This window comes from Cervus canadensis, chromosome 4 (assembly GCF_019320065.1).
Source record: "Cervus canadensis isolate Bull #8, Minnesota chromosome 4, ASM1932006v1, whole genome shotgun sequence".
NCBI lineage: Eukaryota > Metazoa > Chordata > Mammalia > Artiodactyla > Cervidae > Cervus > Cervus canadensis.
In genome coordinates this window covers 40,547,312-40,560,046 of record NC_057389.1, presented here as the reverse complement: position 1 = coordinate 40,560,046, position 12,735 = coordinate 40,547,312, and the positions used below count along the sequence as shown (strand labels likewise).

Sequence of the window (12,735 nt, the reverse complement as noted above, 5' to 3'; positions counted from 1 at the left end):
TTATTCACTTAGCCAAGAAACAATAAAATATTTCAAAGGCAAATACAGAAAGATATAAAAAAATTACTTAAAATACAAAGAAAATTAACAATCTGTTACAAAAAGCAGATCAATATTCTTAAGAAAACCCTCTTAATAGAGAGAAACCAAATTCAGGTTTTGTACCATTTTGCCTTTAATATTGAAAATCATTTGCCCAAATAATTAATTCTAACCTTAGTTCTGCCCAAACATAAAATCCTTTCTAAATTTTCATTTTTCCTCTCAACCCTACACATTTCTATACTTACAATAATCAGTGTCTTCTTTCTTATTTAGAAATAGCTAGCATTAGAACCAAATTATTTTCTTTTTCCTTAATAAATGCATTTTTATTTCATATATCTTCTTCTTACTTGCATACAAAGCTGTATTCCATATTACCTTTATAGTCTAGTTAATTAGAATTATCAAATTTTTAAAAATATTTATTTATTTAACTGTATTGAGTCTTCACTGGGGCATGCAGGATCTTTAGCTACAGCATGCAAGCTTTTAGTTGGGGTACATGGGGTCTAGTTCCCTGACCAGGGATCAAACCCAGGCCCCTGCATTGAAAGCACAGTCTTAATCACTGAACTGCCTGAGAAGTCCTGAATTATCCACTTTCAAAAACCTTAATTTCTAGTGAAAACAGAGAAGCAAGAAATTACATACTGTCTTTTACTTTAGCATCCCATAGATTGGCAAACTTGAAATACTATTTATATAAACTCAACATGAAGAAAATAAGATCATTCAAAATTGGGAAAGGAGCACATCAAGGCTGTATAGTCACCCAGTTTATTTAACTTATATGCAGAGTACATCATGAGAAATGCTGGACTGGATGAAGCACAAGCTGGAATCAAGATTGCCAGGCGAAATATCAACAACTTCAGATAGGTTAATGATAACATTTTAATGGCAGAAAGCAAAGAGAAACTGAAGAGCCTCTTGATCAAAGTGAAAGAGAGTGAAAAAGCCAGCTTAAAACTCAGTGTTCGAAAAATGAAGATCATGGCATCTGGTCCAATCACTTGATGGCAAATAGTTGGGGAAACAATGGAAACAGTGACAGACTTTATTTTCTTAGGCTCCAAATTCACTGCAGATGGTGACTACAGCCATGAAATTTATTAAGACACTTGTTCCTTGGAAAAAAAGCTATAACCAACCTAGACAGCATATTCAAAAACAGAGACATTACTTTGACAAAAAAGGTCCATCTAGTCAAAGCTATGGTTTTTCCAAGAGTCATGTATAGATGTGAGAGTTGGACCATAAAGAAAGTTGACCACCAAAGAATTGATGCTTTTGAACTGCAGTGTTGGAGAAGACTCTTGAGAGTCCTTTGAACATCAAGGAGATCCAACCAGTGAATCCTAAAGGAAATCAGTCCTGAATATTCAATCGAAGGACTCATGCTGAAGCTGAATATCCAATACTTTCGCCACCTGATGTGAAGAACTGACTCGTTAGAAATGGCTCTGATGCTGGGAAAGATTGAGGACTGGAGGAGAAGGGGACGACAGAGGATGAGATGGTTAGATGGCATCACCAACTCAATGGACATGAATTTTAGCAAACTCCGGGAGATAGTGAAGGACAGGGAGGCATGGTGTACTGAAGTTATGGGGTCACAAAGAGTTGGCCTAGACTTAGTGACTAAACAACATAATTTCTAAAATACGTGTGCTTTCTTAGAGAAAATGTTGCAATATGGCACCAAATGTATTTATTAATAGCCCTGAATCTTTAGTTTCTCTGCAAAATGAGGTCTACATTCACTAATTAATGTGAACAAGGCTCTGTGATGTGCAGTAAGTGTACAATCCCATAAGACTGAATTTTCTGACAAGCTGTCTACCACAGGAGCCCCCACTATGTTCTCAAGGCTCCCAAACAGCACAATGGAGTTTTTCAATTTGAGCTATTCAACAGTTGCTACTCTAGAATCAACTTTGTGACCCCTTGAAGATACATGACCAGTTGAGGGATAAGGCTCAGGCAGCAAACATGAATTTCCAGCTGCTTACTCCACAGGAAATGAAGCCCCAGTGCAGGCACAGAGAATGAGAGGATCAGACTCATCTTTGAGAAGGAATGCAGCGGCCACTATGTTGAGAAGCGTGAGGACCTATCTGGAAGCTACTGCAATATTTCTGTCTGGGGGTGCTTCAGTCTGAAGAAGGCCTTGGTTGGAGGAGGCCTACGTCTTATAGCTTCCTAGACCTACTTGAACAGAAGCTCCCTCCTATTGATGAGCCTTCACACATGCTGTGCCCTGAACTACTTGCTAAAAATCAACCCTTCCATAAAACCAAGACGTATGATTATATGTCTTTAACAGAGGAGAGGAGGGAGAGCAGCTCAGGCCCTGGTTGTTTCAACACAGGACCAGCAGGGCTTCCTGCAGAGTGTGGAGTAACAGCCTAAAGATGACTCCAAGCTATGTGGCCTGAGCAACTGGAAAGCCTGGAGGTGCCACCAAATGAGATGGGGTAGCTGTGTGTAACAGTTTGGGAGGAAATATTGTGGACTTCAGACATGTTGTGTTTGAGATTTCTCAGACACCCAAGTGAAAACTGTTCAGGAGAGACGATCTGGGCTGAAAATACTTATTTGAGAGACATCAGCATAGATATGGGATTTTAAAGCCATGAACCAGAGTTGATGCTCAGGGAGTGTCCTTGGCTTAGGGACTAGGGCCTGGGGCCTTGTGCAAAAGGTGGAGGTGGAAGAGGCACCACCACACACATAGAAACAAGCCAATGAAGCAGGAGGAAAAGTAAAAAGTAAATGGGATCCTACTGCAGCCATGTGAAACAAATGCATTAACACAGAGGCAATGATCATGAATCAAATGCCACAAAGGAAAGAAATGAGATTTGTCTATAGGACAGAGCAAGCTGGAGATCATTAATGACCTTCATAAAAGCAGTTTCAGTAAAGAATAACTAAATGACTATTCACTTTCACAATCCATGTTACATCTCAAGAAAGGTGTTTACGAGGAAAGGGAAAATCAAAAGAGAACTAAAAATTGAAGCCAGGGAACTCTTTCAAGGAATTTTGTGACAAAAAATAAAAGGAAGGAGGAGTTTGGAAGTAGGGTTAAGAGAAAGATGATAAAAATAACAGCATGTTTGTATGATCTGGAGATGAATGAGTGGAAGAATTGATTTGGGCAAGGAAAAAATGCATGGAGTAATAGCGGAACAGAATTCACTGTCCAACTAGGGGATTCTACTTAGACATGACTGGAGATAGCACATCTTCAAGAGCAAATGGACAAGGGACTCAAACATGACCATTTGGAAGTGCTGAGGTGCCTCTGGAAAGCAAGGGGTCATGAAAGCAAGACCAGCCCAGGAGGCCAATGCTCTCCAGCTATCTGCAATTGCCAACTATGAGGAAGAACTCACATCAGAGGATAGCTATTTTTTAAATCTTCTCCAGTATTTAAATAATTCCATCAATGGGACCTGCAAAAAGCCAGAAGAAAATATCAGGCTCCCCCTTTACATTTTAGAAATATTTGGCTTTACAAACCACAGATTGATGAACAAAATTGTTCACAGAGATACACATACTCCTTCTCATTTCCTTTATACTATATAACACCCATCTAACAGATAAGGAGAGACTCAGCAAAGGGATGTATTGACTCTAACTCACACAGCTTCTGTTTGTTTGTTCCCCTTGCCTGCCTCCTGGGATTTTAGTTTCCCAATCACAGATTGAATCCACGGCCCTGCAGTGGAGCTCTGAGTCCTACCACTGAACACTCATGGAATTTCCCACACAGCTTTCAAGTGAGCCTCAATGAGTATTCCTTCCTCCAAAGGTACCACACACTTCTGCTCAGGTTTCTTTTCCTCTCTCTTTCCCTCACTGATGTTGCCCAGGAAAAGCTTGAACAATTCCAATGTGTAAGTCCATGATTCTATTTAAATGAGGATTCCTCTCTCAAGAGATACAAATCCATTTTATATGAACTACCCAATTTCTATTGGTTCATTCATCATTGTATGAAGATTCCATATTTTACTGAGAAAGTTCAAGCAGCAAAGTTCCAGTTTTCTCTTCAGCGTAAGACAGGATTGTACTTACAGCTGGATGTAAGTACATCCATCGATGTACTTGGATTCGATCTGTGATTGGGAAATCCCACAAGCCATGCAGGGGGACCAAAAAAACAAACAAAAGCTGTGTGACTCAGTCAATACACCCCTTTGCTGAGCTGAAGAGAAGTACAGTACTTTCCAGAGGATTGCACTTACAGATGAGTTAGGAGGTAGCCTTCCAGCTTCTCTGGTGGTCTGTCAATGATTCTGTCTCTTTTCTCTTTATGGATAAAGATGGAATTCTAGTTAGTCCTTATCTCCTTGCCACAACTTTCCAGAGAATGTTGGGAAGTATCTTTAGAAGTTGAACTTCTCTAGTCTGCCAGTCTTTTGGCTGGATTTGATCCAGTCACTAAATAGATTACCAGGAGATTTTAGTGATCTGGAGTAGAATTTACTCTCTACTAGGCTGCTTTTATTTTTTAATTGAAGTAGAGTGGATGTACAATATTATATAAGTTACAGGTGTATAACGTAGTGATTCACAATTTTTAAAGTTTATGCTCCATTTACAGCTATTATAGAGCATTGGCTGTTGTACAATATGTGTTGTACAATATGTCCTTGTAGCTTATTTCATACTTAGTGGTTAATATCTTTTAACCCCCTACCGCTGTTTCTTCTCCCCCATTCCCTCTCCCACTGGTAATCACTAGTTTGTTCTCTATATTTGAGAGTCTGTTTCCTCTTCAATTATATTGACTAGTCTGTTTATCTTTTAGATTCCACATGTAAGTTATTTCAGTAATACAGTATTTGTCTTTCTCTACTTGTTTCACTAAGCATAATACCCTCCAAATACACCCAAGCTGTTGCAAATGGCAACATTGTGTGGGTATATATACACACTGTAACTTCTTTATCCATTCATATTTATGGACAATTAGGTTGCTACCATATCTTGGCAACTGTAAATAAGGTTTCTAAGAATATTGGTGTGCATATATTTTTTGAATTATTGATTTTTTTTTGGTGGGGGAATATATAACCAGGAGTGGGATTGCTGGGTCATACCATAGTCCCATTTTTAGTTTTCTTATAAACCTCCATACTGTTTTCCACTAATGATGTACTAATTTACATTCCCACCAACAGTATACAAGGGTTCTCTTTTCTCCATATTCGCCAACATTTGTATTTGTGACCTTATTAATGAAAGCCATTCTGACAGGTTTGAGGTGATACCTCCATGTGGTTTTGACATTTTGATTTACATTTCCCTGAAGAAAATAATGTCAAACATGTGCCTCTTGGCCATCTGCATGACCCCTTTGGAAAAATGCCTACTCAGGTCTTCTGTCCATCTTTTAACATGGTTGTTTTTTGATGTTGAGTTGTATGAACTGTTTATATATTTTGGATATTAGCCCTTTATTAGTCATATCATTTGCAAATAATTTCTACCTTTCATTATGTAGCCTTTTTGTTTTGTGATGGTTTCCTTTGTTGAGCAAAAGCTTTTAAGTTTAATTAGTCCCCATTTACTTTTGTTTTTGATTCTCTTGCTTTAAAAGGAGAAGATAAAAGAAAACATAGCTATTTTTTTTTTTTTAATGCACAGGTTTTCTAATTCAACATATATTCTCTTGCTTGCTGACTGCAACATGGGAAGACCCAACCTCCAGACATTCTGGTCATGGCATCCTGCTGCCAACCAGACCATTGGGTGTGACCTGAGACCTCAACACTCCCAGCTGCCTGAGCAATGTAAGCAGAAATCCATTGTTCCCCCAAAACATGAGCAATGGCCCCCAGATGTCCCCTTGCTCCAAGGGGTCAGCATGCTGTTGGGAGCCAGACTGAAGCCCCTGAAAGGTTGGTGGCGGGTCAGGGAGTGGGGAAGAGGGTGGCCATGACTGCTCCTGGGACCTCTACAGCTGAGAGCTCAGCCTGAGGCAGGGTGTGGGGGATGCAGGGCATGGTGAGGGGGAATAAATGAGAAAAACATACACTCATGACCAGGAGCGCCAGGCCCCAATAGCTCCCAGAGGCACAGCCCTGAGGACATAACAGGAAGTCATTTGGGCCCTGGGTGGAGCCATCTTGCCACCCCTCCATATGATGGACCCAGGGCCTCTCTCTGGGTGAGGTCAATGTGTCACTCCAACCTCAGCCATGGACAGCATGTGGCGAATCAAGAATTTGGGGGTTCTGGGTGTGTAGCAGTGAGCATAGGGGTGCTGAAACATAGCAGGTGGGTGGTGATAGCCCAGACAGACTTTAGCTCATCATGACTGAGCCCTGGGCATTCAGTCTCCCCACCTGGGCCACCAGTCAGGCCCCTGACCTTAGACTCTGCCCAGGAAGCCAGGCTCAGCTGAACCCTCCCAGGCCCTGGGCCTAGTCCTGGCCTTGGCAACCTGGTCTCTCCCTCCCAGAGGGTCCAGCCTCACCTCCAGGGTCTTAGCAGTCACCTTATTGGCCCAAGAAGGCCCCTGGTCACACCTGGGTTTCCCAACCCCATGGCAAGCAATTCTGGGCATAGAGGGTGCTTCAGGCATCGTCTCATCCACACCAATTAGGAACTGGGACCCTGGCCAGCACCAGGAGGGGGTTAGTGCCAAGGGGACCAGGACTGGACTCGTGGCCCCCAGCACAGGGCCCCTGGCACAGTTGGGACCAGGCCTCTTCTACACATCTCCCAGCTCTGGCTGCTTGATAGGGGCCAGCCCCAAATTCACTCAAGGCCCCCTGGCCAGATGGTCATAGGCCCCTGACTCAGCTACTCAGGGGTACAGTGCCTACTACTTGCTCCAGCTTGCTCCAAAGCAGCTGCCACCAGGTCTGCTTATCTTTCTCCAGGGCTGTGTCGGGGTCTCATCCTCATACTTGGTGATGTAAGAGTAGATCTCATGCAGGACACTCATGCTATTGAATTGACTCTGGTCCAATGTGAGATATGCACTGTTATCCAGGTAGCTGATGGCAGGCCATCCTGGTGATGCTGGCATAGTAAATCTCCACCTAGCTCTTGCAGCTAAGGATGTCCTTGGTGTAGAGCAGCCTCTGGGAGGGCAAGTCCTTGCCCAGCTTGTGTTCAGATGTGGAGCAGGAGTCCATGAAGGCCTAGGCCAGCACTGACGGGCAGGCGTCAGTGCTGCTGCTCTTGTAGATGTTGAATAGCACCTGTCGGTTCTTGATCATGTTCAACCGGAAGCACAGGAGCAGGCAGTTTTTCTTCCAGGTGTGATGCATATCTGCATCAGGTATCTGGTGCCGATCGGCCTGCTCGTCCAGGAAACCAAACATGTACTTGATGGCCAGCAGCAGGTCTGAGCCCAGTGCATGCTGAAGATGGTTTGGAAAAGGGCATCCATGCACTTCTGTAGCATGCCCTTGATGGCCAGAGGCCACATGAGGAAGAACTTGAAGAATGTCTTCCTGCCTCAGTTGCCACTGAGCTGCTCCAGCTGGTCATGGTTCTTGACAAGGAACACTGCTACTTTTTATATCAAAGAGTGCTCTGCCCATGTTTTCCTCTGGGAGTTCCATGGTGTCTGGTGTATTTACGTCTTTAACCCATTTTATTTTTGTATGTGATATTAAAGATGTTCTAATTTCATTCTTCTACATGTACCTGTACAGTTTTCCCAGCACCAATTTTTGAAGGCTGTCTTTTCTCCATTGTCTTTTCTTGCCTGTTTTGTCATTGATTAATTGACCAAAAGTATATGATTCTGAATTTCCATCCTCTTCCATTGATCTGTGTGTCTATTGAGCCAGTACCATAATGTTTGATTACTGTAGCTTTGTAATATAGTCTGAAGTTGGTGAGTTTGATTTCTCCAACTCTGTTCTCTGTCTCAATAATGCTTTGGCCTTTTGGGGTCTTTTGTATTTCCACATAAATTTTAAAATTGTTCCTAGTTCTTTGAAAGATATCATTGGCATTTTGGTAGGGATTGTATTGAATCCATAAATCGCCTTGGGTAGTATGATCATTTTAACAATATTAATTCTTTCAATCCAAGAACATGATATAACTTTCCATCTGTATTATCTTCAGTTGTTTTCCAAGTACAGGTTTTTCACCTCCTTAGGCAGTTTTATTCTAGGAATTTTATTCTTTTTGAGGTAGGCTGTTTTTAAAAGATTCAGTACAGGTCTTGATTTAGGGTCAGACTTTAGGCCTGAGAGGTCATATGAACTTTGAGACTGTTTATACAAGAAAGGACTTTAACTCTGTGGGGCCAAACCTCTGATTCGTATATGAATAAACTGAGGACCAGAGAGAAATAGAGGAGAGCACCCACAGAAGTCACTCGGGGCCAATGCAGAAGTGAAAGCCAGGTTCACCTACCCCTACTCCACTGTTCCTCTTCCTCAACAAACATTATTTCACCTGTGTTTTTTGTTGTTGTTTGCACCACTCACCTTGTGGGATCTTAGTTCTCCAACCAGGGATATAAAGCCACAGCCTCTGCAAGCAAAGTTCAGTCCTAACCAGTAAACTGCCAGGGAATTCCCATTTATTTCACCAAATATTCATCAAGCATCCCATACTAACCAGTGGAACATTTTAAGTAGATAAAGCAAACCCACAATCTCCACCCTTCAAAGTTTAGGAAAACAAGCCACCACTTTCAGTATGAATGAAGTCATCATAGGAAACAAGCTTATGGTTCAAGGACAAGGTGGAGTTACAGTAGGAGTATACAGTTAACAGATACACACTACTATACATGAAATAGACAAGCAACAAAGTTTTACTGTATAGCATAGGAAACTGGTGAGTCAGATGGTAAAGAATTTGCCTGCAAGCAAGAGAGCCAGGTTAGATCCCTGGGTTGGGAAGATTCCCTGGAGAAGGGAATGGCTACCCACTCCCAGTATTCTTCCCATGGACAGAAGAGCCTGGCAAGCCACAGTCCATGGAGCTGCAAAGAGTCAGACATGACTGAGTGACTTACATTTCACACTATAGGGAAATATATTCACTGTCTTGCAATAAACTATAATGGAAAAGAATCTGAAATACATCCACACAGACACATGTGAATCACTTTGCTATAAAACCTGAAACTAACATAATACTGTAAATCAACTGTACTTCAATTTAAAATACAGGAGTCAAGTTACACTGTGCCCCAATACAATTTATATACCTCTCTCACATATTAATACCATGTCCATTGACATTCCAGGTTTTGCAGTTGTGAGTGAGAGGATGTCAGAAAATGGAATGTGAGCTAAGTGAGCTCCTGCTCACACAGCTAGAGGGCATTGCCTTGTGTCAAATAGAACATCTCCCTAAATTATGAGATGATGGGTCCTTTTTCTTCCTCCCCAAAACCCAAACAACCTTTTCTACTTAAAACACTGATATCAGTGATTTGTTTGGGGATGAAAACTTTCACTTTTAGCTATGTGCCTTGCTGCATTATCACATGATTACAAGTCATTTCCTCTGCATCCATTGTAGGGAAGATGGGTGGGTCAAAAAAAAAAAAACATGATAGCACTGGGCTTTCATCAGATGGTTAGGGTAATTTTCTGAAGGACTCAGTACTCTTCCAAACCAAGCCCACTGCAAGACTTGCACACCAGTTGAACTCCTGTTAGTAGAAGTTATTCAAAATGTATGCTGAGCTTTGTCAAAAGTTTTTTTTTTTTTCCCCATTTATTTTTATTAGTTGGAGGCTAATTACTTTACAATATTGTAGTGGTTTTTGCCATATATTGTCAAAAGTTTTGTCAAGGCACTGCATTTGTAGTGAACATGGGGACTTACCACACTGACAACAGAACCCTCCAATTGTTAACTAGCTATGTTGCTAAAGAATGTCAACATTTTTTGGACTCTCTGGGAGAAGGCAAGGGTGGGATGTTTCAAGAGAACATCATCGAAACATGTATATTATCTATGGTGAAACAGATCACCAGCCCAGGTTGGATGCATGAGACAAGTGCTGGGGCCTGGTGCACTGGGAGATCCAGAGGGATCGGGTAGAGAGGGAGGTGGGAGGGGGGATCGGGATGGGGAATACATGTAAATCCATGGTTGATTCACGTCAATGTATGACAAAAACCACTACAATATTGTAAAGTAATTAGCCTCCAACTAATAAAAATTTAAAAAAAAGTGTCAACATTTTAAAATTTCAAAACTTCAAATGTCAAAAATCAAAAATGAATTATTTCGAGTGAAAGGAACACTATTTAAATAAGTTGCTTTCCAAAATGACTGCCTTCAGAAAAAACATACATTAAGTCAGATACTGAATCATATATTTCCTTAAAAATATACTATTGTTCTATTGTCATGATACTTCAAATACAATCACATCCTTTGCCACAACAATTCCATGTCCAGAATCATAAATATTGGAAGTATACAAATGCACATAAATTTTTGTATATTTGAAATGGGGGAAAAAAAACTAAACATCTATGTGTGGGGAAGTGATTTAATAGATTCAGCACCTTTGTCCTACTTAATACTACATAGCTGTCTAAGTAAAGGCTGTTGTCCCATTCTCACAGGGAATGATGAGCTTCTGTAAGTAGTGGAAAAAATTAGGTTACCGTGTGTGTGTATGAGTGAAAGAGAGAGAGAGAAATTAAGAGAATAGCCCAGAACTTTCCAAAATCTAGAGCCACTAGCCACATGTGGCTATTGAGCACTGAAGAAGTGACTAGTCAGAATGAACATGTCCTCTAAAAGGAAAATACTCACTAAACTGTGACGACTTAAAATGAAGAAAACAAAACAAAACAAAAACAAAAAGAAAGAAAACAAAAACACTGCATATCTACTGGACAGTGCTGACCTAGGATTGTTCCTGGGGAGTAGGACTGGGGAAAAATTTTGATGGAGAGGACAGGGAATAGGGATTTCCACCTTTAATTATTTTTCAGAGAACACTTAACTTAAATTTTAAAAATCAGAGTAGGAATCCAAGCAAAATTTATAGTTTAGTTGATATTATGTATTAGTCTTAATTTCTTAGTTTGACAGATGGTACCATGGTTATGTAAGCTGTTAACCAAGAAAAAAAAAAAAACTTCTGAATACAGGAACTCTGTACTATCATTGTAATTTTTCTGCAAATCTCAAATTATTTCAAAATAAAAATCTAAAAAAAACAATGAGAAAAACAAGCACTCTAACAAGATGTATCTTCTGCTTAGAGATTCTTACCTGGAGTCTCAAAGTACTTACTGTGAAGTAACTCGCCTACCCACAGTTCCTTGTAAACACATTTGCTTCAAACAAGGCAGCTAGGATTACAAAATATCATGTTGCTTATCTCCCACCTGAAATTCCGTCAATTCCGAAAACTCGTTTCTCCCTTGGTGATTAGAAGCTGTCTGGCTGCTGCTTAGGTACCAGGAATTGTTGCTGCAGTAGGAGGCTTGCTCAGAGAACAGGAATGGTGCCCGCTCTCCAAAGACTTCACTGAGGCCTGGGCAGCTAGAAGTTTTCTAAGCCCCTTCACTTGCTCCTTGCTGCCTCATCGGCTCCTTGCTTCAGCCCTTGGACTAAAGCAACACCAAGGTCAAGAGATTTTTGCTAAGATCTCATCCTGAACTTTGAGATTAAAAAAATGAATACAAAAATGAATATTATTAGTATAACAACCTTCACTTATATTTATACAGGTGTTACTTTCTACTTAAAGGTTTCCAGAACAAGAAACTAAACTCAGCATCCAAATGATTAGGAATGGCAGGTAAAACTGGATAACAAAATTAAAAACAGATTTGATATAGATATATAGATATATGGTTATTTCAGAAGGGGCCAAATGAAGATAAATTTAAACACTGCATTGCAGTGTAAAATACTTTTATTTTACATGAGGTAGGTTTAAAAGGCATGAAATGTGGAAATTACAAAGGACAACATGTCAGATTGTCATGAGGCATGTTGTTAAGTATAGACTATAAAGCTCTAACAAAATATTTTCCAAAGGTGACCCACCCACAAAACAATTATATTAAAAATAATGTGGGTATTTAAACAGACATTCTACCACCACAACCACACCTGCATAGCTTAAATAATTTTTTTAAACATCACTACTTTCTCTGGAAAAAAAATCACACCATAAGCAGAAGGAGCTTGACACAGGCAATACAACTGAAAAAAAGATGTAGAGCATCTAGAATCTTGAAAGTCATATTTCTGAATCCTTCTCTATTGCACAGCTTTTCCAGTGAAAACTGGTTAAAATCTGAGCTCCCCTTAAGCTTAAGAATTCTCTGATCAAGTGTTCCCAGCTGCCTTTCTTATTTTTCCCTTTTTCCAGCTGATTTCCAGAAAAGAATGACAAAATTCTTCAAAATTACAGGGTGTTTCTACTTACCTCTGGAAAGACTTTCTCAGTAGAAATCTGGAGACAAAACTAATTTGTATTCAGTTTTAAAAAAATTTCAAACTTAAGTGAAAATTAAATTTAAATGGAAATAAGCATAAGGGGATGTTCCCAAATAAATCAATGACAAGTCAAACCACTTGGAATTTCTGCCTTGGGAATTCTAACACTAAAAGTGATAGGCAGATAAAGCATGGCAATATCTTAAATTTTCAGTCTGAAAAGATCAGGGAACCTCTTTATGCCCTGTGGGTCTCTATGGCAGAGAT

General features: G+C 40.3%; 1 protein-coding gene across 1 annotated transcript in view; it reads right to left on the bottom strand.

Moving 5' to 3' along the window:
• LOC122439637 (hepatitis A virus cellular receptor 2-like) overlaps positions 1 to 12,735 on the bottom strand; it is a 126,230-nt gene that overhangs the window by 36,387 nt on the left and 77,108 nt on the right. The window lies entirely within an intron of this gene.